Here is a 22,539-nt window from a genome sequence, read left to right on the forward strand (position 1 = left end):
AATTATCCACTCTAGAGGTACTAAAATTTGTTATTTCGAAGTAACTCATCAAAAATGTTGTGAGAGACTATAAAATATTCTTAACAATTTCAATAACAGTGGCATCAGAAAAGTCCTTCTCAAAATAAAAACTTATGAAAAATTATTTGTGATCTTACTTTGATAAGAACAATTGACATCACTTTTGATTATATTGTTCGAAAATCATGTTGCTAAAAGCATAAATTTTGAGGACCTAATAAATGGATTTTTGGAAAAGCAAGTTAGAAGAATCTTAATATCAGTCAAAATAGCACATTAATAAAGTATTGTTCCTTATTATCTGATTTAAAATTATGACACAATTTTTTGCAATTTGTAAACATATCTCTATTACCCCATAGTACATTTTATGAATAATAAATTTTTTTATTTTATTTATTTATTTATTTATTTTTTAAGATTTTATTTATTTATTTGAGAGAGCGAGAATGAGATAAAGCATGAGAGGGGGGAGGGTCAGAGGGAGAAGCAGACTCCCTGCTGAGCAGGGAGCCCGATGCAGGACTTGATCCTAGGACTCCAGGATCATGACCTGAGCCGAAGGCAGTTGCTTAACCAACTGAGCCACCCAGGCGCCCAGTAATAAATTTTTTTTAAAGATTTATTTATTTATTTGACAGAGAGACAGAGACAGCAAGAGAAGGAACACAAGCAGGGGGAGTGGGAGAGGGAGAAGCAGGCTTCCCACTGAGTGGGGCCCGATGTGGGGCTCGATCCCAGGACCCTGGGATCACGACCTGAACCGAAGGCAGACGCTTAATGACTGAGCAACCCAGGTGCCCCAGTAATAAAATATTTTTAAGGAAAAATGGATCATATTGTAGTACCTTTAACTGCACCTTTCCCTCCTACTTTCTGAATAATGGACCCCACATTTTCAATTTTTACTGGGCCCCACAAATTATATAGCTGGACTTGGTCATGCTTATACCAAGCATGTATGAGTGAGGCTGGGTTTCTACCTTGGGAAGAAGGGTTTCATAAAGCAAGAAATCAGCAAGTCAGGAATGACAGAATATTTGTACCCCACCCGCTTTACTGGCTGCCAAGCCACTAACCATATTTATTTTCTCTCTTCCTTTGGGTAGTCCCAGCAAAGTCTGAAAGAGGATTAGATTCAGTGCATTAATCCCAACATTCTAAGGAAAGATCAGCAAATTCCAATGGCCAGTGTGGTGCATCAAAGTAAAGGAGCTCTCCCCTACCTCTGTGAGGGGTGGTTTCCCTAACTACACGTGACCCCTAGGTGCTAACTCAGCTTTCTCAGTGCCTCTGGGCACCTGCCTGCCTCCCAGGAGCTATTTTTGTTGTTTGGTGCTTTCCTAATGCTGTAAAATGCACAGAATGGATAAACTGCAAATATTTATCTTTCTCAAAAGTATTGACTTAAAAAGATTATTCATTTAGTCTCATGCCATTTTTATTTTCACTGAACGACTACGAGTGATTCTAAAATTCTCCTCTGCAAATATCCTGAAAAGAGAGGAAGAAGAACAAGTCGTTCTGAATTGAGGAATACATTTGATCCTGTAAATCAGAAAGCTCCCCTGCAAGACTTGGCAAAGATGCATTCGCTGTCAGTGTTGGGGTCTTGCTTTCTTATGCCCCAAAGGACACCATGAACACTTGTGTGGATGGCCAGTTTCCTCAAATAAATCTCCTTGTGTCCCATTCCTGCTCCCAGGATAGACCACCAAGTTGCCTGGGCAAGAATGATGGCTACAAAAAGAAGAATCACCAGTCTGGCACCCCTGGAAAGAGACGACTGAAACACAATTTGTTAGTGTTTCAGAGATAGCGGATGCCAATTTCTTGTTTCGAGATAAGAACCCTGTGCCCAGGAGGCTGCTTTGTTGGTTGGAGGTAGAACTGGGGTCTCCCGAGGCCTGATGCAGGGCTCTTCAGCTTCCTCTCCACGTGGCTCCATCACTGTCAAGACCAAAGAAACGAGTGTCCAGGGGCAGCCACTGAGTAGGCACAGAATGCCTATTAATCCTAGTATGTGGTGACTTATTGGTCCAGAGCTTTCACAGCAAGGAACATAATGAAGGAAAGGTCAAGACTGGAATACAGCTGTTTAGATTTGCAGCTGGAATGTTGGAGTGAGATGGAACAGGAATAGAGGCCAGAAAATTGGCTCAGGCAGGGATCGTGGAAGTAAGAAAGTGAGTGTGCATGTCATTTCTGTGTAAGGCATCTGACTTTAGCACCCCAGAATCTGTGTGTGTGTGTGTGTGTGTGTGTGTGTGTGTGTGTGTGTATGTGTGTAGCATATCATTTAAGAGTGACAGTTGTGGGACCAATTCCTACCTCTATCACTTACTAGTTGTGCACTTGACAAATTAAGTCATGTCATCTCTCTAGGCCTCAGATTCCGTAGTTCTAAAGTAGGGAGAATTTTCGTAATTACTTCATAGGGACATTGTGAGCATTAAATGAGATTATCTATGCAAAGCACTTGGAACAGTGCCTGGTTATGGGTAAGTGACCCATAAATGTGTGCATTATCACATCAGACAACATCTATGACCCATACTTTTTAGGCTGTTGATTTTCTGGGACGCTGCCCACCAGGTATGCTTCTCACCTGTACACAAAACTAACACCTTCCATATAGACTGCATGTCAGCACTTTTGTGCCTAGAAAGGGACAAGTTCACCTAACAGGCCTACTCCTCTGTGGGGCGAAGCCTGGTCCTCTAACCCCCACCTCAAACCTGCTTCTGACAGGGGTTGTCGTGATCAGATGTCTGCCAACGACAGCTTCTATCCCCATCCCTACATAAAATCATAGTCTCTTTCCCTCACTAAGAACTTTTGTGTCTGAATTTTCCTAGGAAATACATGAGATTTAGAACTTATTCCCTGTAGTAGATCTTTCATTAAAAACAAGACAAAACCCTTTTGCATGACTAGAACAAGATCACCACATTGAATATAAGATTTTTATTCATTATAAAAAAAAAAAACAACTTGCTCCTTGTTCCTTCTTTCAAATCACTTTATGGGCCTCTGGAATTCCCTGGCCTTTGTGCCTTGGTGACCACAGCTATTGAAATGTCTCTAACTAAGCCAGGCAGTTCTGAACTGACTGGGCATCCAGAGTTCCGCCCTTCTGAGGCTCCAGAGGGGGGTGGAATATGGGCAGGTCAGAGGATCTGGGGCTCTGTGGTTTCAGGAAAGATTCTAGCCCAAGCAAGTTTTTAACTAATCAGTAAAACAAGAAACCCAGAGGCAACAAACACCCACATCGAAAAATGGAAGAGGACTCTGTGGTGGCTGGAGAAACTGCATACTCTCAGCAGGGGCTGAGGCAGCAAAGGGCGCTGTCTGGCTGTCGGTCCCTGGGACCTGCCTGGACTGAGGCAAAGGAGGCTGTTTAGTGAGGACTATGCTCAGGCACCCCTGGAGGGGCCATATCTCGGGCCCTACAGGACTTGTGTCTCCCACTGATCATTGTTCACTCAAGGCAACATCACTGAGAGGGACTGTGTGTCCTTAGTAGCTTCTGGGCTCAGGGCAAGTTTCTGGTAGGTCTAGAAATGTGGGTAGAGTAGGGTAAATCATGGGTTTGGGGTAATCACGGCGGCCAGGACCTGCCCTTATGGTGTGGTATGGCTTCCTCTGAAGGCAGGCCAGGTCCCAGGCTAAGGGAACTTGACTGTAGATTGTGACATTCTGGATTGATGATTTAGTAATATTGTTGCCTATCCTTTTAGTAATTTGCTCCCTTGCTCACCGGCCCACTCATCCAACACCTTCTGCACATCTACCATGAGCCAGACCCGTGCTGAGTGACAGAGGGGTGCAGAGGACGAGACAGAGCTTCTGTCTCCAAATGGTTGCATCTACAGTGAGAAATCTTTAGTCATGGGATTGTGATAGTTAATTTTGTGTCAGCTTAGCTAGGCCACAGTAACTAGGTATTCGGTCAAACATTATTCTGATGTTTCTGTGAAGGTCTTTTTTAGATGAGATTAAGATTTAAGTCAGTAGACATTGAGTAAAACAGGTTAGCCTCCATAATGTGAGTGGGGCCCATTCAGTCAGTTGAAGGCCTTACTAGAAAAAAGACTGACCTCTGAATAAGACAGAATTCACCCAGCAAACTGCCTTTGGACTCAAACTGCAGCATCAACTCTTCTCTGGGTTTCCAGCCCGCTGCTTACCCTAAAGAGTTTGGACTTGCTGGCTTCCTTAATCATCACATGAGCTGATTCCTTACAACAAATCAATCTCTCTCACTCATTCTGTTTCTGTTTCTCTGGACACCCTGACGAATACAAGAATCCAGTCTCCATTTTATTGCCCTCTTGATGACTTTTGCATTTCATAAATGATATTTATTTATTTATTATTTCTTTATTTTTCTGATGGTAAAATGCACACTGTGGCAAACAGGCGATTTGAACAAAGAGCATCAAGATGGCCGCGGTGAGCATCTTGCTGAAAGCCCTTCTTTCTCCTCTGCGTATCGTGGCATATATACCCAACAAAATTGGAATCATGGGTCTTTATCCTGTCCTTTTTTTTTTTTTTTAATAGCATTAATTGTAAGCATTTAAAAAATGTCATTAAAAAATATGGAAAGATGTTTAGGGCCTGCCTACTAGTCTGTTTTTGTTGGAAATTTAGGTTGTTTCCTATTTTTTGTTATTATAAATAGTTCAGCTAGGAAAGTTTTCGTACATAAACTTGTGTCTGCCTCTCTGATTATTTCCTTAGGGAAGATTCCAGGAAGGGGAATTACTAAGAACTCTGGCCTCGTAAATGAGAGAATTATGAAAAATGGAAGGGGAAAATGCAATAAATTAAATGAATTGGGTGGCTCAGCTCATTTTAACTGAGAAAATAAGAAACACCTGACCTCCTCCGGGGCCGAACTCACGTTACTTAGGGAGACCAGGAGGCATGATAGAAAGAGCACCGGATTGGGATCCAGAGCTTGAGTTCTGGGCCCACTTCATTTCTCTTGACAGCCAGGAGCTCCTGGACCTCACACTCTGACATGTTCTGCTCCCAGTTCTTCGTGTAAAAAGTGGAGATACAGTAAGTGCCCTACCGACTTTGCAAGAGATCCTGAAGAGCCATTGGTGGAATGTGTGTGAGCCACTCCTTCACCCACGTGGCCTTTCCTCTCCCTTTAGAGCTAGGTGGGACGCTGCTTCTTCTGTGAAGTCTTTCCAAGAAGAAATCAGAAGCTTCTACCCTACCACTTGCTCCAAGCTTTTTTTCTAACATATATGATGTTGAATTATAATGATTTGCTCACACTTCTCTTCCTCCAGTGGCCCCTGAGTCCGAGTTTTATTCATCTTTTCTCCCCACTCGTGCTTAGTATAGTGCAAGGCCTGCAGGAGATGAATATTGACCAAAGAAATTGTCAAGTACTCAACGAATATGGTATCACCCACAAGCATTTATTAGGCACCATAGATGTGTCTCTGAACTCAAGGTACTCACCTCACAGTAGAATAAACCCATTGAAGGTAGCATTTGCCAAGTGCCCAATTGGTTGTGCAGATACAAGACATCGCAGGAGCTTGGAGCAGAGCAGGGAACCAAGGCTGAGGGCTGTGGAGGTCAGAGAAGCCTTCTCGGCCCAAACCTGGGCCTCAGAGACACGTTGGCCCTCGACAAGTGAGAATAAAAGATGTTATCCCAGAAGGGGGAGTCGTGTCAGCAAGGTGGTCCCATGTCGCTCCGTAGCCTGGCATGCAGTAGGACCTCCATGGAAACATGCTGAGTGAGTGAATGAAGAAGGCAGTGCTGCACCATACATTCTGAGAACATAATGGCCAGGTGTACCTTCCCAAAGAGGCTGTTTATTTTGTCCGTACAAAAATACCATGTTGCCCAATAAATATTAATGGATTGTCTAATCACCTCATCGGTTTCCAAATACAGGTATAAATGCTGTTTAGCTAGATTTCCTTGGTGCTGCGCACAAAACTACAGGCCCATGTACTTACATGTGCTCACCTACCTCACTCCATGTGCCACCCTGGATCTTCACCAGACTCGTGTCAAGGGATGAGGTGCTGCTCTGTCAGATCAGCCTCCATGAGCAAGTGACATGCAACTCCACAGTGACCTGCTTAAGTCACTGTTCTTTCAGACAGATTTTTTTTTTAAAAAGACACTGTCTGCTCTGTTTCAGCTGACATGGCCCAACCTTTCATTTGTGTAAGTCTTATTGCTTGCCAAAGACCAAGATTTGGGAGTTGTGGGGGTTTAACACAAAGTCATCAGTAAATTGCCAAATAATCATGGGGGATCATATATTTTGCCTCCCGGCATCTTACTTTAGGAAAGAGATTCAAACTTGTCTTTAAAAATGATGGGTCTCAGGGGCGCCTGGGTGGTGCAGTTGGTTAAGCACCTGACTCTTGGTTTCAGCTCAGGTCATGATCTCAGGGTCATGAGATCGAGCCCTGAGTCAGGCTCCGTGAGGCCTCTACTTGAGATTCTCTCTCCCTCTCCCTCTGCCCCTCCTGCTCCTGCTCTCTCTCTCAAATAAATAAATAAATAAATCTTTAAAAAAATGATGGGTCAGTCACAGAGAGACATTTTTCAGTTAACATTAGGTTCAGCTGTGAATAACAGATACCCACTCCCCCCCTTCCAAAAAAAATTGAAACAAGATAGTAGTTTAATTCTTTCTTGCACATAAGAAGTTCAGAGCCAGGTCATCTGGGGTTTGTTGGTTGACTCCACTGTCGCCAGGTACACAAAACCCTTCTCGTCTTACCCTCAGCTTCCCTAGGATGCAGTCTGCTTCCTCACACTTGAGGTGAGAGTTGCATTATCAGCCGTCTTAGCCACTTTCCAAACAACAGGACAAGAGAAGAGAGGGAAGAGAGAGGGTGCAACTCTTCCCTACTACAGAACTTACAGAACTTTCTGGAAATCCCACACAACACTCCTGCTTAACATCTCCTTGGCCAGAGCTTCGATGGCCACACCTAACTGTACAGGAAAATGAGACATGTCATCCTCTAGCTGGGGATCAGCATGCTCCGCTAAAAACCCGGCCTCAGTTCGTTCGAAAGAGAAGGAGAAGATGCATGTTTGGTGGGCAGAGAAAATGCAATCTGTTTTCTGAATCCTAGGTTCTAAGGTTCAGAGATGCTAAGTCCAAAGTTGGTAGTCCCGGTTAGAGCCCTGACATGTCTGGTACCCTAGCGTGTATGTATATATGCACGGTACTGGTATTTGAATAGACACCTTTTGTTTTGCAAATTCAACAATGTTTAATTGGCTTGCAAACACTCAGACCTTCTGTTTGTCACGAAAATAGAGATGATACACCTGTTATATTTTCAGATTCAATTATTTTAGCTTTATTTATTGTGAAATATACATACAGGGAAAATGCTTAAAGTAATGTAACTTACTTTGAAATAGAGCTTTCAAGTGCTTCTACATCATCGTTTCACTTGATCTTCTCCATAGCTCTGTGAGGAAGGAGGGGGAGACTTCAAGTTACCATCACCCACATTTCAGAAGTGAGGAAATATGGCAGAGCTCTTTCCCGGGGCTAAGAGCCAATGGTGGGTCCAGAACTTGAACTCGTGTCTTCCGCCCTCAGAACCCACTGTTGCCTCTCTCAGAGACTACAGAAATCTTGCAAAATTTGGCAGAAACAGAAAGAGGTGTAACTGTCTGGAAAATTATTGCACTTAAAAACGACCAGAAGGGACTAGTGGTCGCTGTGGATATTTAAACATAAGATAACCTGAGAGTGGTGGTGTAAATGCAGCATGAATTACAGCTTGAAATAAACAGTGTCTATCGAGAGGAACGTGCACAACTGTTCTCAAAGATTTAAGATTTTACTATAAATGAAATGGGGGGGGAAGGACACATCTTTGGCAACCCTTTCTCCTTGTCACTATTTTTGGTTCCCTGTCTGAAGAAAGTTTTGAAGATTTCCTTGTAAGGACAAGAGAAAAAAAAATTATGCCGTGACCTCATGACCTTAGTAGAAGCAACCCTGAGTGAATATTCTTCTCTAGCAGTTGGAAAGAATTGGTAGCGGACTGTAAAATCTTCCCACCCACCCACAAATGGCATAAACTGATGAAATAAGTTCAACAATCTCAAAAAGTGGTCTCTGGGAATCATTAACTTCTCCATTTCAGATATGGAATGTCCCCCGGGATTTGAATAAAGGGTGCATCCCAGGAAAGAAGCAGCCTTTCTTCCTTAAGTAGGCATTGGATCTGCGCCTTTATAAGAGATGTTTGGTGATATATATTCAGTTCTCATAAACTCTTTCACTTATGGAATTTCTTCTAGATGGTGGAAAGAAACAATAAAGCGAATGTCTTGCTCCCGTGTATTTGGAGATTAGTTGTAATTGTGTGAACAAGTTGCTGAGCAATAAGGAATAAAGAGCTATTCTCCCCTCACAAAGGAATGCCGAGCTTACCCAGCTCATTTATTTATTAAACACACACTTAAATAACGTTTATTGAGTGCCAAGTAGGGACTTTACAAATACGAACTCATTTACTACTCCTAACCACCTTCTCAGGGAGGGATTATTTTATTAGTGAGGAAATTGAGGCACACACATTTTAATTAATTGGCCCAAGGTCGAAGAGCTTGTACGTGGACCCAGGACTCATGCCCTGGACCACCATGTAGCTCTCATCTTCCTGTATACGGAAGTCCAAGAAGGATGTCTGTTTGACAATAGGATAACTTGGGGACACAGGTTATAATAAGGTATTTATTAGATTAGCAGCTTGTATAGTACATGACTAAAAAGAAAACTCCATTTCTCTCACTACTACTACTATTGCTATGTCTGACACAAACATGTGGGGTTTTCCCCTTACGACCCGTAGGGCGAGGTATGGGGGAAGTACACAGCTTCCATGGCCTCTCCAGATGCTCCACTATTCTGGCATTTCCATGTGGTCACCAGCTCTGAAGTTCCCTGAACCCCTTCCGGTAGGATTTTTTACAGAAGCTTCATTACATAGGCACAATTAATTAAGCCATTGACCCTTAGTGGTTAACGTCAACTCCAGGCCCTCCCCCGTCCCTGGAGGTGGAATGGGGAGGGGGACACTGAAAGTTCCAACTCTCTAATTATAAGTTTGGTTCCTTTGGAAACCAGCTCCCAACCTTAGGGACTTTCTAAAAGTCACCTCATTCATATAAACTCAGGTGGGTTGAAAGGGCTTGTAATGAATAAGAAAAGTCGGTCTTTTTTATCTTTATTGAGCCAGAACAATTTCAGGAACTGGGAACAGAAACCAAATCTTAAAACAAAAGGTGCTCCTTTCATCTGTATTGCTCTGGGACTGTTTTAGGAGCCAGGAATGAAGATCAAAATATATATCTCTCTTATTATATTACAGTATCACGATGGCAGAGTCCTCTGTGCTCTACGGAAGGAGGGAAGGAAGGAAGGAAGGGAGAGAGGAATGGAGGGAGGGAGGAAGGGTGTGGGGGGAGGCTGATTTGGGCATTCCGTCAAAAGGATGCTGCTGCTAAGGATGAAGCTATATCTGATCATCAATTTCCTCATCTCTTTCATAGGATTATCACAGCTAACATGCCCTCATTATGGTTTATTTATAAATATACATCCAAATCAGCTTAATGCATGTCAAAGCACTTTAAAAAACAAATTGATATGTACATGAAGTACTCTTGTTATTATTATGATCAAGCCAATCTCTTGTATTTGTTTTCAATTTTTCCTTATTCCACCCTTCATTTGACTTTGGGGTGAAAAAAAAAAAAAGAAGACTCAAGAAACTAAAATTCTCATGTTCTCCAGAAGTCATTAGAGCTAGCTACTAATCTTTTTCCCTTTGGCTGAACATTCCAAATATTACACCACTTCCCCAAATGCAAAACATTCATTATTATAATGACACCTTCATGAAGGAAACATTTTCTGAATGGCATTCATCCAAAATCTTAAAGTACACTAATCTTCAAATGCTTGAGGATGTTTTATTGGCTTGCAAACATTCAGACCTTCTGTTTGTCATGAAAATAGAGATGATACACCTTATGATTATCTGTTATCTGCACCAGCAGAGCTTCCTTACACGAAGCTTCATTTTTTAGGCCCCTTTCATATTAGGCAGTTCTCAATCACAGAGCAAGGGCTCATCCTCTTTGAGGTGTCTACTGTCTCCTTTTTTCCTCTCCTTGGGCGAGTTTCTTTTTTTTTTTTTTTAAAGATTTTGTTTATTTATTTGAGACAGAGAGAGAGAGAGAGCAAGAGAGAGTGCGCACAAGTCAGGGAAGGGGCAGAGGGAGAGGGAGAAGCAGACTCCTTACCAAGCAGGGAGCCTGGTGTGGGGTTTGATCCCAGGACCTTGAGATCATGACCTGAGTTGAAGGCAGGCACCTAATCCCAGCTGAGCCACACAGGGTGAGTTTCAACTGCAGGCCTTGGGCCATATCCGAGCGGGGGCTGGGACTGAGGGAGGGCTGTCTGAATCTGTGAAAGAACACAGGTTTTCTACAGAGTCTATGTTCAAAGTCAAATATAACTTTTGGGCTTATCTCTTTCTGTTTGTTTCATCCCCATTTCTGTTCTGTTCTCTCGGCTTGGATAATTGAGATTTAACATTTTAAATTCCCCCTCATCCATTCATTCCTCAATCGGTTCCAACCGGAATTCCACCCCCATCACTTTACCGGAGCTGTTCTCAGTTGCCTAAGCCAATGGACATGTTTTCAGATCCTGGAGATCCAGAGACAAATAACCAGCCCCTGACCTCGAAGATGGTGTCCACCCCTGGGGAAGAGACAAGCAGTACATGACACAGTAAAGGCTTTGGCAGGTGTTTTGGGGACTATGGAGGGCATCTGCGTATCTGAGATTGGTGGGCAAGTTCTCTTTACACTTCTTCTTATGGTTTCTAGAACAATACATCTTGGTTTTCCTTTCTCTGGTCATTCCCTCTCAATCATTTTTCATGGCTCCATTTCCTCTATTCATCCCTTACCTATTGGTATTCCTCAAGGGTCTAGACCAAGACTTCTATTCTTATTCCAAAGGCTTTCCTAAGACAATGTCATCCATATCTCTGACTTAATGTGTCACAATAAGTTAGTGACTTCCACGTTCCCATTTTCCAATTGTACCTCCCTCTTTAGCTGCAGATTTATTTGTCTGTCACTCACCTGCAGATCCTACAGATATCTCAAACCCAGCAAGTCCAAATCTGAGCTATCATCAGGAAACTTCTTCTCTTCCTGTTTCCTATTTCAGTGAGTGGTACCACCAGCCACCCATCCCCGTCAGATTGGAAACCTGGGCATCATCCTTGGCTCTTCCATCTCCCTCACACCCTCAGCCTCCAAATCCCACCAATTCTGCCTCCTCACTGCCACCATCATGGCTCACCTTCAATTGACCTTCCATACTGTGGCTAAGAAGATCTTTCGAAACACAAATCTGCTTGTATTACTCCCCTGTTTAAATGATTTCAAGGGTTGCTCATTGGCCCAGAATAAATCCTAACTGCTAGCGTTGCAGTAAAGGCTCTTAATCACTTGTTCCCTGCCCACCGTCCTGAGAAGCCCAGGCTCCCTTAACCACACTTGCTTCATTCAGTTACAAATTACTTTGCACCTTTTTCTCCTCACTCCTGAATACTCAGCTCAAGCAGTAAGCATTTGGGAGTGCCTTCTTGTGCTAGGGTACTGGTGACTGCTTATTTCCAAGGCTGGCTCATAGTCACACTTCCTCCCTCAGCAGATGTGCCTGTCTTCCAGTTGGCTTGAAATTTGGCAACTGCCACAGGTCATGGTCTGGGCTCGGACTTTGGAGTCAGACAGACTGGGGGCTGGAGAGGGGGGGCTCAGATCCTGGATTTGCAATTTATGAGCTGTATAACTTCACCTCCTGGGAAAATGGGAATAGTAGCACTCATTAGGTGATTGAGGAGATTCACTGAGACAATAAATGCAAAGTATGTAGCGTAGATTAAGTGTCCAAGAAGTTGCAGCTAATAGTATTATTAGTCCTACGCCCAAACCTTGGAAATCTATCAGACATCTTAAAAATCTACGAATTCCAGGAGAGAATGGTGAGCCTGAGCCCTTCCTTTCTACTGAAGAGCAGAGATATGAGAAATGCAGCTGGGCTCTGTTTATTTTTCCTAAAGCCACTTCCAACTGAATAGCCTATCATTCGCATAGCTGGGGCTGTTCTTCTCATGGATATAAACACACTGCAGGAAGCCTGCCCCCCAGCCTGGGCCTGCTGGTCTCTCAGATGGTCACTGCAACCCAGATGAGCCATGCCACACAGAATCAGAGTCCTGCTTCATACAGATTTCCCAGATGAGCACTTAGATGTCTCCTTTTACCTGTGCCCATAATAACTGGGCTGTCATCCGGCCCTGCGTCTTGGACAGAAGTGATTTCATTTTGGGTACAATGATGCAATTAGACAGTGAATATGGACCACCCCCCCCACCCCCGTGCTGTAACATTTCTCTTAAATGCCCTGTTATTAGCAGCCGAGTCATAAATGGAAAATAACCTTCATCTCTTCCTTAAGAGGAAAGGGGAAAATATTACTGAAATGGAAAAATGATCAAGGAGCAGCGTCAAATTGTTCCCAATGCTTGGGAAATTCAGATTGTGGTAAAGTAGAAGATATTTGTATTATTTTTTACACTTAAAAAGTTAAAAAGCAAATGCAGACTATAAGAATTTGAAAGAAGCTTCTATCCAGTGTTAAATTAATTAAACAAGGAAGCCATTTGTCAGAGGTGATTCTGATGTCCTGTCAGCTGGTCTAGTAAGCAATCCCAAATCTAAGCCTATTAATGCCTCAACCTTAGAAAAACAAAACACTAAGGACAACCAGTCACAAAAAGTCGATTAAGCTTTTGTTGTGGCCAATCAAATACTTTCCTTGCTTCCAAAGGTTCTCTGTCTTTCCTGTGGCTCCTGTCCACCCAGGGCCCTAACCACTTCTGGTTTGGTACTGTTTGATTTGAGTCAATAAATGATCAAATAAATTCTTAAAAATTTCAATATGCCTCAGTTTATCTTTTAACACTAGAAGCAATATAAGACGGGACCTCCAGCAGTGTTGTTTAGAAAGCGGGATCCATGATAATAGTGTGTGGTTGAAGAAGGGATAATATATTTTCAAAAATACTGGACTTATTGTATTTGGGTTTGAATTGGCCACAGAACTTTCTTATTTTTATTATGTATTACAAAATTGGCATAGAGAAAAACTGGACCCAGGGGCCCCGAATGATTTTCTTTAGTGAATTTCACACAATTTATATAATGATGAATCAGATTAACAGCTCATTTACAAACAAAACAAACCAAGCAACAAAACAAAAGCAAACTCATAAATACAGAGAACTGACTGGTGGTTACCAGAGGGGATGGCAGTTAGGGGTGGGCAAAATGGGTAAAGGGGCTCAATTGTATGGTGGTGGGTGGTAACTAGACTTATGATGGTGATCACTTTGTAGTGTATACAAACATCGAATTTTAATGTACGCCTGGAACTTATATAACGTTAGACATCAATTTTACCTCAACAACAACAAGAACAAAAAAGAGAGAGAGAGAGAAAACAATTGTTCTGCATTTTAAGTGAATAAGTTCCAGTCCCTAAAACAAATGTTTTCTATAGATTAAATAAAAATTCACTGTTCTACATGCTCTGTGATTAAAGTTTACATCCTAGAAAATTTGTATTTAATTTTTAAGACCATTCTGGAAAGAAAAACCCATAAAGAACTTGTGAATATCTCAGGAAGCTTCATATTTTTTAGGAAACATAGCAACGGTCATGGTTCATATAGTTCAAATATAAATAAGACATTTTTCTCTCCTTTCTGATTTCTTTGTTTTTTATACTATTGAGATTACCAGAATGGAAATATTTTCCAACCCATCTCCCTATCAGTGACTGGAATTTGACATAATAGAATTTTGCCCCCGAGGCATCAAACTGATTTTCACCTGTAATTTCTTTTAATTTTAACTAAGACAGAATCAAAGTGGTTATGTCTCTGTTTTCTTATCACCTTATTTAATCAGATTATTGTATTTGAAAATTATATTTTTTTTCATTACCAAAATGATTCTTCCTCCCTTCATTTCTTCCTTCCTTTTTCCATCCGTTCATTTCCACCTCCCTTCCTTCTTTCCTTCAACAAATATAATTTGAGCACCTACTCTGTCATATAACACATTAGATGTTGGAGATTAAAAGATAATTCAAACACAGTCTGTCACAGAAGAGGCAAGTATAGTGGAGAAAACAGATATGTAAACAGAAAATCATAGAACAGGGTAAGTGCAGTGACTGAGACATGGACAGGAAGCACGGATGAAAGGCACATCTCCAGAAACCACGGGGGTTAGAAAGTCAAGCAGGGACTGACTGCCTCCTGGCAAAGTGAGGTCCTTCCCAAGCAGGTGAAGGTGGGTGTGCCCAAGGCTTTCCAGTCAGTGAGCATGGGTTAAACAAAGGAACAGAAGTCTGAAATAGTAGACCAAGATCAGGGAGCAAAAGCAGGCCAATTGTGTCTACAGTATATATAGTGTGAGGTAGGGAAGAGCAAAAAATGATGTTAGGGAATTGGTCTGGTAGTAGATCATGGGGAAATCCCCATGCCATATTGAAGATTTTCAATAAGCATTTGTTAAATAAAGAAAATAATCTTTATGCCCCAGGAGCAGTTTTATTTACATATTAGATAGTTAATTCAATTCATTTTAATTACATATTTAATGAATGTCTAGTCTTATATTGGCCTAAACTCTCAAGAAGTTAAAAAAAAAAATCTCGGAGTGCCTGGGTGGCAGAGTCGGTCAAGCGTCCGACTCTTGGTTTTGGCTCAGGTTGTGATCTCAGAGTCATGAGATCGAGCCCCAGGTCGGGTTCTGTGCTCTGTCATAAGCGGTCTTAAGCAAGACCCTCTCTCTCTCTCTGCCCCTCCCCCCATGCACGCTCTCTCTCTCTCTCTCTCTCTCAAATAAATAAATAAATCTTAAAAAGAAGAAATAAAAAAATTCTTATATGGCTACATCAAATTCACTTATGCATTTCTACAGCTTTTCATAAATAGGTCAAAAGTAAGATGCACATACAAATGAAGCCCCCACAGATTTTTGAGTTCTTTGTATTTGGCTTATGTCCTCTGCAAGAGGATGCTATGTTCTGGAGTAGACTGATGACTATTTAGAGTACGATGTAAGGCTTACCCTTCATGTGATGCCTTCACCTCAATCCCTGTATGATTCTATTCAATATGAATACATTTCCTTTATATGTATCTACAGTTTACAAAGCATGTTTGCACTTGTTAAATTATCTAGACTTCTATGAAATAACTATGATTATCCCCATTTTACAGATCCCACATTCATTCAACAAATATTTACTGAAATAAGGCAGATACTATTCTAGCTATTAGATTAAAAACTAAGTGCAAATCAAGTTCTCTACTCTCACGGGACTTCCATTCTTTCAAGGGCAGACAGCCAGAACCCAGAGAACTAAACAGAAGATAATGTTAATGGCCATGAAGATGATGAGGTGGTGATGTGGTCCAGAGGGACAAGTGTTGGGGACACGAGAGGCTTCTCTGAGGAGGTGACAGTTGAGCTGCACCAAAATGAGCATCAGGAGTCAGTCCTGGGAAGGTCCTAGGGAATAGTGTTCCAGATAGAGGACGCAGCAAGTTGAAGGACTCTGAGGTAAAAATAAATCTGGTATGTCTAAGGGATGCAAATAAGGCCAGTGTGGCTGGAGCCTAGTGGAAATGGACGAGATGAGACTGGAAAGGTAGGCAGGGACCAGATCAAGTAGGGCCTCTTGGCCCACAACAAGGCAGAGCTGGATGTTATTCTAATGACAAAGAGGAACCACTGAGGACTTTAAGCAAGCGAGCAACTGCTGGGTGACATTCATCTATGGAATCCTCACGTTCCTGCACGGTCCAGTTTCTTTGAGCAAAGGAATTTATAGCCGATGTTTGTATAAAGAGACATTCCAGGATAGTAAAGCTTAGAGATGTTTCTCCCTCTCTCTGGAAACATCCCAATAATAAAGATAAAGCCCATTTCTTCCCCTCCCCAGAGATTGGCTCGCATTCCAAGGTATTGAGTAAGCTCTCCCCTTAGAGGGGTAGCTGGGAAGGTTACCAGCAGCCCTATTTAAGATCAGATTTTCCTAATTTCCAAGTTCATCTGCTCTAATACACCCCACAGCATGTGCCAGTGCCATTTGGCCCTTATCACATTGGGGACCAAAGCAAGATATTGCTCTAGCTGCTGCTTTTGCTGTGAGGAATAGATGATCTTTGTCTCTGGCCCAGAGTTCTCATGTCTCCTGTCAGTGTAAGTATACAACCAACCTGTGGCAGCCTAACTTTTTAGCTTGCACGTAGGGTAAAATCTCAGACCCTCCAGTTTCTGACTTATCAATGACCTAATCCAATCTGCTTCTGAAAAAAATATCATAATTAGGAGACTGCAGGTTAGAGCGAGCTGAGACCACTTGCCCAAGGTGAGGGAGATGAGGCTCTCATTGGGACTTCCAACACCAGAAGGCTTCTTAGGCACTTTTTGGGTGCTTCTCAGAAGAAACCATTCCGGCTGCTCCTTCTGAACTCCCCAGGTGTGTTACAATATAGTTCCTGCTCGCAGATTACTCACACCAGTCTTCCGAAGGTCTTCTATATACTCCAACGGTGATACAAGAAATGGCCCAATGGAAGGAAGACATAGAAAGTCAGGACATTTTAAAACAAGTTATGAAAAACAAGGTAAATAGACGTGTTACGGGATTCTTTTGAAAAAGAGGTTTGAGGCTTGATGAATTCCCATTTGAATTGAGCTTATCGACAAAAAGACTTCATATGAAGAGACCCTCACATCGTGTGAAAGCAGCTTCTGAGGATGCAATGCAATCACCCCCAGACTTCTGTCTGGGATCGTTCCAGTCTGTTGGAGACACTGGATGCTTGCAGCCCACGCACTGCAGAGCACTCAGCAGCCGCCTCCCGAGGGGCGCAGGGCTCAGCTGGTGTGGGAGGCTGTGTTTGTTTCATGTCACCTGGAGAAAGCAGTCACAAAGGGAAGACTCTCTGGAGGCCTTTTTCTGTTTATTTGTTTTGACTATGTGTGTTGAACACGAAGCAAGTGACGCCCTTGGTTGAACTTACTACTTCCAGTTTCTACTGAACATCTGCTCTCCAGTAAAGAATATAGTTTGGATCCAAAAGCAAAATAAAGCAAAACAAAAATCACTATTAAGGTGAAGAATCTTGTTCTTTTGCAAAGTCCTTTCCCCACTAAAGTCTCCTATAATCTCAGGGCTCACAGTGAGTATTTCCATTTTGGACTCACATTTTCAAAGGAATTTGTCCCTTCAGAATTTGTTCTGTATTAAGCTGCCATTTGCTGCAGTATTATGTCCTATTTCAGAGACAGGGAAGCTCTTAAGAACTGATCATTTGATGTGGTAGATATATACAATGGAATATTACTCAGCCATGAAAAAGAATTAAATCTTGCCATTGGCAACAACGTAGATGGAGCTAGAGAGAGTATTATGCTAAGCAAAATATGTCAGAGAAAGACAAATACCATATGATTTCACTCATATGTGGAATTTAAGAAATAAAACAGAAGAATGTAAGGGAAGGAAAAAAAGAGAGAGAGAGGGAAGCAAACTATAAGAGCCTCTTAACTATGGAGAACACACTGAGGCTTCCTGGAGGGATGGTAGGTGGGGGGTGGGGGATGGGGAATGGGGGATGGGCTAAACTGGTGATGGGCGTTAAGGAGGGCACTTGTGGTATTGAGCACTGGGTGTTATATGTAAGTGATGAATCATAAAATTCTACTCCTGAAACTAATATTACACTGTCTGTTAACTAAGTACAACTTAAATAAAAACTTGAAACATAAAAAAAAAAGAGTTGATCATTTGGATCAATTACAATTTTCTCTGGGTGACCATTAGGGCTGTGGTTTTCAGCCTTTTGTACTGAACATCTTACCGATTGCTGGATGAAAAACCTTTGTTCCTTTCTTTATAGAAGCAAAAATAGTACTTTTTCCAAAAGAGCATTTTCACATTGACATGCATTCTGTCAGTGGCTTAGAACTTCTATGGAAACACTGTTTCCCACCCAACTACTTCATAGAACCAGTTTAGAGTAGCACCAGCTCCCATGCTGCTGCCCCTACCCCATGGTCTTTATCACATCATCCTTTCATGACAAATCGTGGTGCTTAATTACGAAGCGTCATGTGGTTTTACACTGATGTTTTCACCAGGCTTATCTTATCTCCGAGGACATTGTTTTAAGTGTAGATCTTTTTTTTTTAAAGGAAACTTCATTTATTTAATTTATTTATTTTTTTTAAGATTTTTATTTATTTGACAGAGAGAGATACAGCGAGAGAGGGAACACAAGCAGGGGGAGTGGGAGAGGGAGAAGCAGGCCTCCCGCCGAGCAGGGAGCCCGATGAGGGGCTCGATCCCAGGACCCTGAGATCATGACCTGAGCCGAAGGCAGACACTTAACGACTGAGCCACCCAGGCGCCCCGTTAAGTGTGGATATTTCTTCTACTTCTTCCTATCCCGTGGTGCTCACATTGTTCCGAGTACATGATTATAATGTTCAAGAAATAGTTGATTGAATGGTGATTCTTCTCATTTTGTGTATATAGAGACCATCTGTATACTATTTTATTTACAACAATCCTTCATATGCTTGAGGACTAAGGTTGCTCTACTTTTCTCTTTCTTTCTTTCTTTTCTTTCTTTCTTTCTTTTTTTTTTTTTTTGATCAAATAGCCCCAATTCCCTGCATGATTCCTGCTGGTTTTCATCTTCCACCTGTTGTGACTGGCATTGCATTCTTGGAGATACGTTCCCTGAAACATCGTGTGAAAAAGTATTCTGTAGTTAATTTGAGACATGCTATTCACTTGTTTACTGTGTACTCTGTTCCTTTAAAACCTCAAATATATTACAAATCTTCTGAAGGTGAGTCTAGTGTGCCTTTCTTAACACTTAGAAGTTTGAGTCTTTATTTTATTTTTATTTACATTAAGAATTTTTAAGCAACCTCAATCAATGCTTTATTATGAAAATGTCCTCCAGATTCTCACATCCCATCTTCAGATTTTGTGACTTATATTATTTTTATTTTGTTAGGCAGAGTTTATAATTTTGCAGTCTAAAATACCCCAAACATTAGTCTTAGTTTTATACTTGCATGGAACAATGTTTGGTAATAGTGCTTTTGTTACAGCTTTTCCATTTCTGTGTTCTTTATTTTGATTTTTTTTACAGATACCTGAATTTCACCAAACTAATTATTTTTATTTATTTTTTATTTTTTTATTTTTTTTTAAAGATTTTATTTATTTATTTGAGAGAGAAAGACACAGCGAGAGAGGGAACACAAGCAGGGGGAGTGGGAGAGGGAGAAGCAGGCTTCCCGCCGAGCAGGGAGCCCGATGCGGGGCTCGATCCCAGGACCCTGGGATCACGACCCGAGCCGAAGGCAGCCGCTTAACGACTGAGCCACCCAGGTGCCCCTCAAACTAATTATTTTTAAAGAAAAAATCATAGGGGCACCTGGGTGGCGCAGCTGGTTGAGCATCTGACTTTTGGTTTTGGCTCAAGTCATGATCTCAGGGTCGTGAGACTGAGCCCTACATGGGCCTCTGTGCTCAGTGTGGAATCTGCTTGAGATTCTATCTCTTCCTCTCCATCTGCCCCTCTCTCCTCTTGAGTGTATGTGGTCTCTCGCTTTCTAAAATTAATAAATAAATCTTTTTTAAAAAGGAAAGAATCATAAAAACAACATTAACGGTGGCTTAGTCGTTAAGCCTCTGCCTTTGGCTCAGGCGTGATCCCGGGGTCTTGGCATCGAGTTCTGCATCGGGCTCCCTGCTCCACAGGAAGCCTGCTTCTCCCTCTCCCACTCCCCCTGCTTGTGTTCCCTCTCTCGCTGTGTCTCTCTCTGTCAAATAAATAAATAAAAATCTTTAAAAAAAAAACCCAAAAACAACATTAACTGAGTCATTTCAGGTTGAGATCGTCTCTTACATTTATAAAATATTTTAAAATATTTAAAAATATTTTTTATTGAGATATAATTGACCTGTAAGATTATATTAGTTTCAGGTGTGCAGCATGATGATTTGATATATGTGTATACCATGAAATGATGACCATAATAAGTCCAGTTACTGTCCCTCACCAGTCACAATTTTTTTTCTTGTGATGAGAACTTTTAAGATTTAAATAAATTAAAATATTTATTTAAAAATATATATATCTATTTTCTGATTTAAAATATTTCCATTTTATTTTTAAAATATTTATTTAAAATAATTTGTTTCCTTTTTAAAAAACATTTTTATTTCTGTAATTCAAAAAATATGTGGTAATAACAACAAAAATTCAAAAGTTACAAAGTGGCATTCAATGAAAATTGTAACTCTATGTTCATTGTTGAACATCTTTTATTCAGTTAACTTTACATCCTGGAGATTGTTTACTATCTCTTGTTTTTTGTTCTTTTAAGTTTACATAGTTTACCATTGTAAGGAAGGAACATAAATTTATTTCTTGCATTTATTTCTGAATATAATCTGACTAGATATAATATTCTTAAATTACATTTTGCCTCAGAATTTCACACACTGTTCAATTATCTTTCACCATTGGATATTGTTTTAGAGAAATTTGAGAATTACCTAATTTCTCCCCTTGTAGGTAGTTTTATTTTCCTTCATGGACACCTAGAGACTTTTTTTTTTCATTCTTGAGTTTTAATAACCCGAGTATATTTCATTTTGAGTGTTTGGTATGAATTTTTCCTGGCATATGGTGTGAACTTTTGATTTGCCGACTCACTTTAGCCTCCAATTCAGGAGAATTTCCCCATATGATAGCTCACGATACTTTTTCTGATACTGATGCACTTATCAGGCTATTTAGTTCAGGGATGCCAATTATTCTTATGTTGGAACATCTGTGTCTTCTATTATCATATTCGAACTGCTTTCATCTCCTTGTATTTTTCTTTGAGTTCATAGTGTTTAGATCTCACTCTCTTCTTTGCCAGCAAGAAAAGTTGTAGTCATAGCTGCCTACAATGCATATTTATTAAACTATCATAAACCTAAGCATTGTGCCAGATGTTCTACTGTTGTGCTGGCTTGTGTGGTCTTAGACACATTTTTAACCTCCCCACCTCAAAATCTAAATCCAAAGGATGCTCTCCAGTCGCCTGGGTACCTTGCCACCTCAGCCTAGTGAGACTCTTGTTGAAACTGTACCCACAGAACTGTAAGATAAGAAATTCATATTATTTTAAGCCACTAAATCTGTGGTGTGGTGATTTGTTATGGCAGTAATAGAAAATGAATACAGACTTTGGTACCATCAGTGGGGTGCTGCTATAGCAAATACCCAAAAATGTGGAAGTGGCTTTGGAATTGGGCAATGGGTAGAGGTTGGGAGAATTTTGAGGAGCATGACAGAAAAGTCCAAATGGCCTCGAGCAGATTGTTAGTAGAAATTTAGATGCTAATGGCTTTGCTAGTGAGGACTTAGGGGGAAGTGAGGAACATGGTAGAGAAAGCATAAATAAGGAATAAAGAACAGTTACGGGAAACTAGAAGAAAAGGAATCCATGTTACACGGGGTCAGAAAGCTCAGTGGACTTGTGTCTTGCACTTGTGTGGAAAGCACAACCAATAAATGATGATACTGGGCAATGGGTGAGATTTCCAAGGAAGGTGTTGAAGGTGTGGCTTGGTTTCTCTGCTTAGAGTAAAATGTAAGAGGGATGAGATAAACGAGGGAAGAACAGTTAAACCAAGAGAAACCAGGACCTGACGATCTGGAAAATTTTCAGTGTATCCAGATTGGTAAAGACGTTTAAATTCAGAGATTCACTGTCAGGAAAGCGTGCCATAGAGGAAAAGCTGAAGGTATGGCTGAACAACATTTTAATAACACCTTAGAAAGACCAAACATTCAGAATATTGGGTCACAAAAAAAAAATCTCATTGTAGATGAAGGTGGCGCTCATAGATCCCATCAGCCAACTCAAGAGAGGCCAAAAACAAACATGGGGTTGTCGGAGAAAGAGTTGGGGATGATCCTCTTGTCTAATGGAGTGAATCACCATGACTTACATGGAAGACCCACAAGGCTCCTGGAAATCTTATCCCGGCAGAAACACCTCCTTGGTCTGAAAGCTTGGTCTGAAAGTTTCAGAGAGATTATGAAATGAAAGAAGCCCATTTGTGCCCCAAAACTCAGTGAACAGTCTGATACAGCTACTCAGCTGCAAACACATGCACACTGACCTAGAGAGCAAAGGAATGAGCCACAGGAGATTATTCCCAGGTCCTGAAACCAAGTGGAGTTTGCCCAGCTGGATTTTGAAATTGCTTGAAATCCGTGATTTCCTTTTCCCCTCTTTTTG

General features: G+C 41.3%; 1 long non-coding RNA gene across 1 annotated transcript in view; it reads right to left on the reverse strand.

Moving 5' to 3' along the window:
• LOC118529352 (uncharacterized) overlaps positions 1-22,539 on the reverse strand; it is a 35,540-nt gene that overhangs the window by 2,019 nt on the left and 10,982 nt on the right. The window contains exons 2-5 of the long non-coding RNA XR_013447510.1: positions 10,717-10,816; positions 10,354-10,516; positions 7,440-7,499; positions 5,506-5,784 (exon numbers count right to left, since the gene is read on the reverse strand). This is a non-coding gene — a long non-coding RNA (uncharacterized LOC118529352). The remainder of the gene's footprint in view (positions 1-5,505; positions 5,785-7,439; positions 7,500-10,353; positions 10,517-10,716; positions 10,817-22,539) is intronic.

The sequence above is a fragment of the Halichoerus grypus genome, chromosome 5 (genome assembly GCF_964656455.1).
Source record: "Halichoerus grypus chromosome 5, mHalGry1.hap1.1, whole genome shotgun sequence".
NCBI classification, from domain to species: Eukaryota; Metazoa; Chordata; class Mammalia; order Carnivora; family Phocidae; genus Halichoerus; species Halichoerus grypus.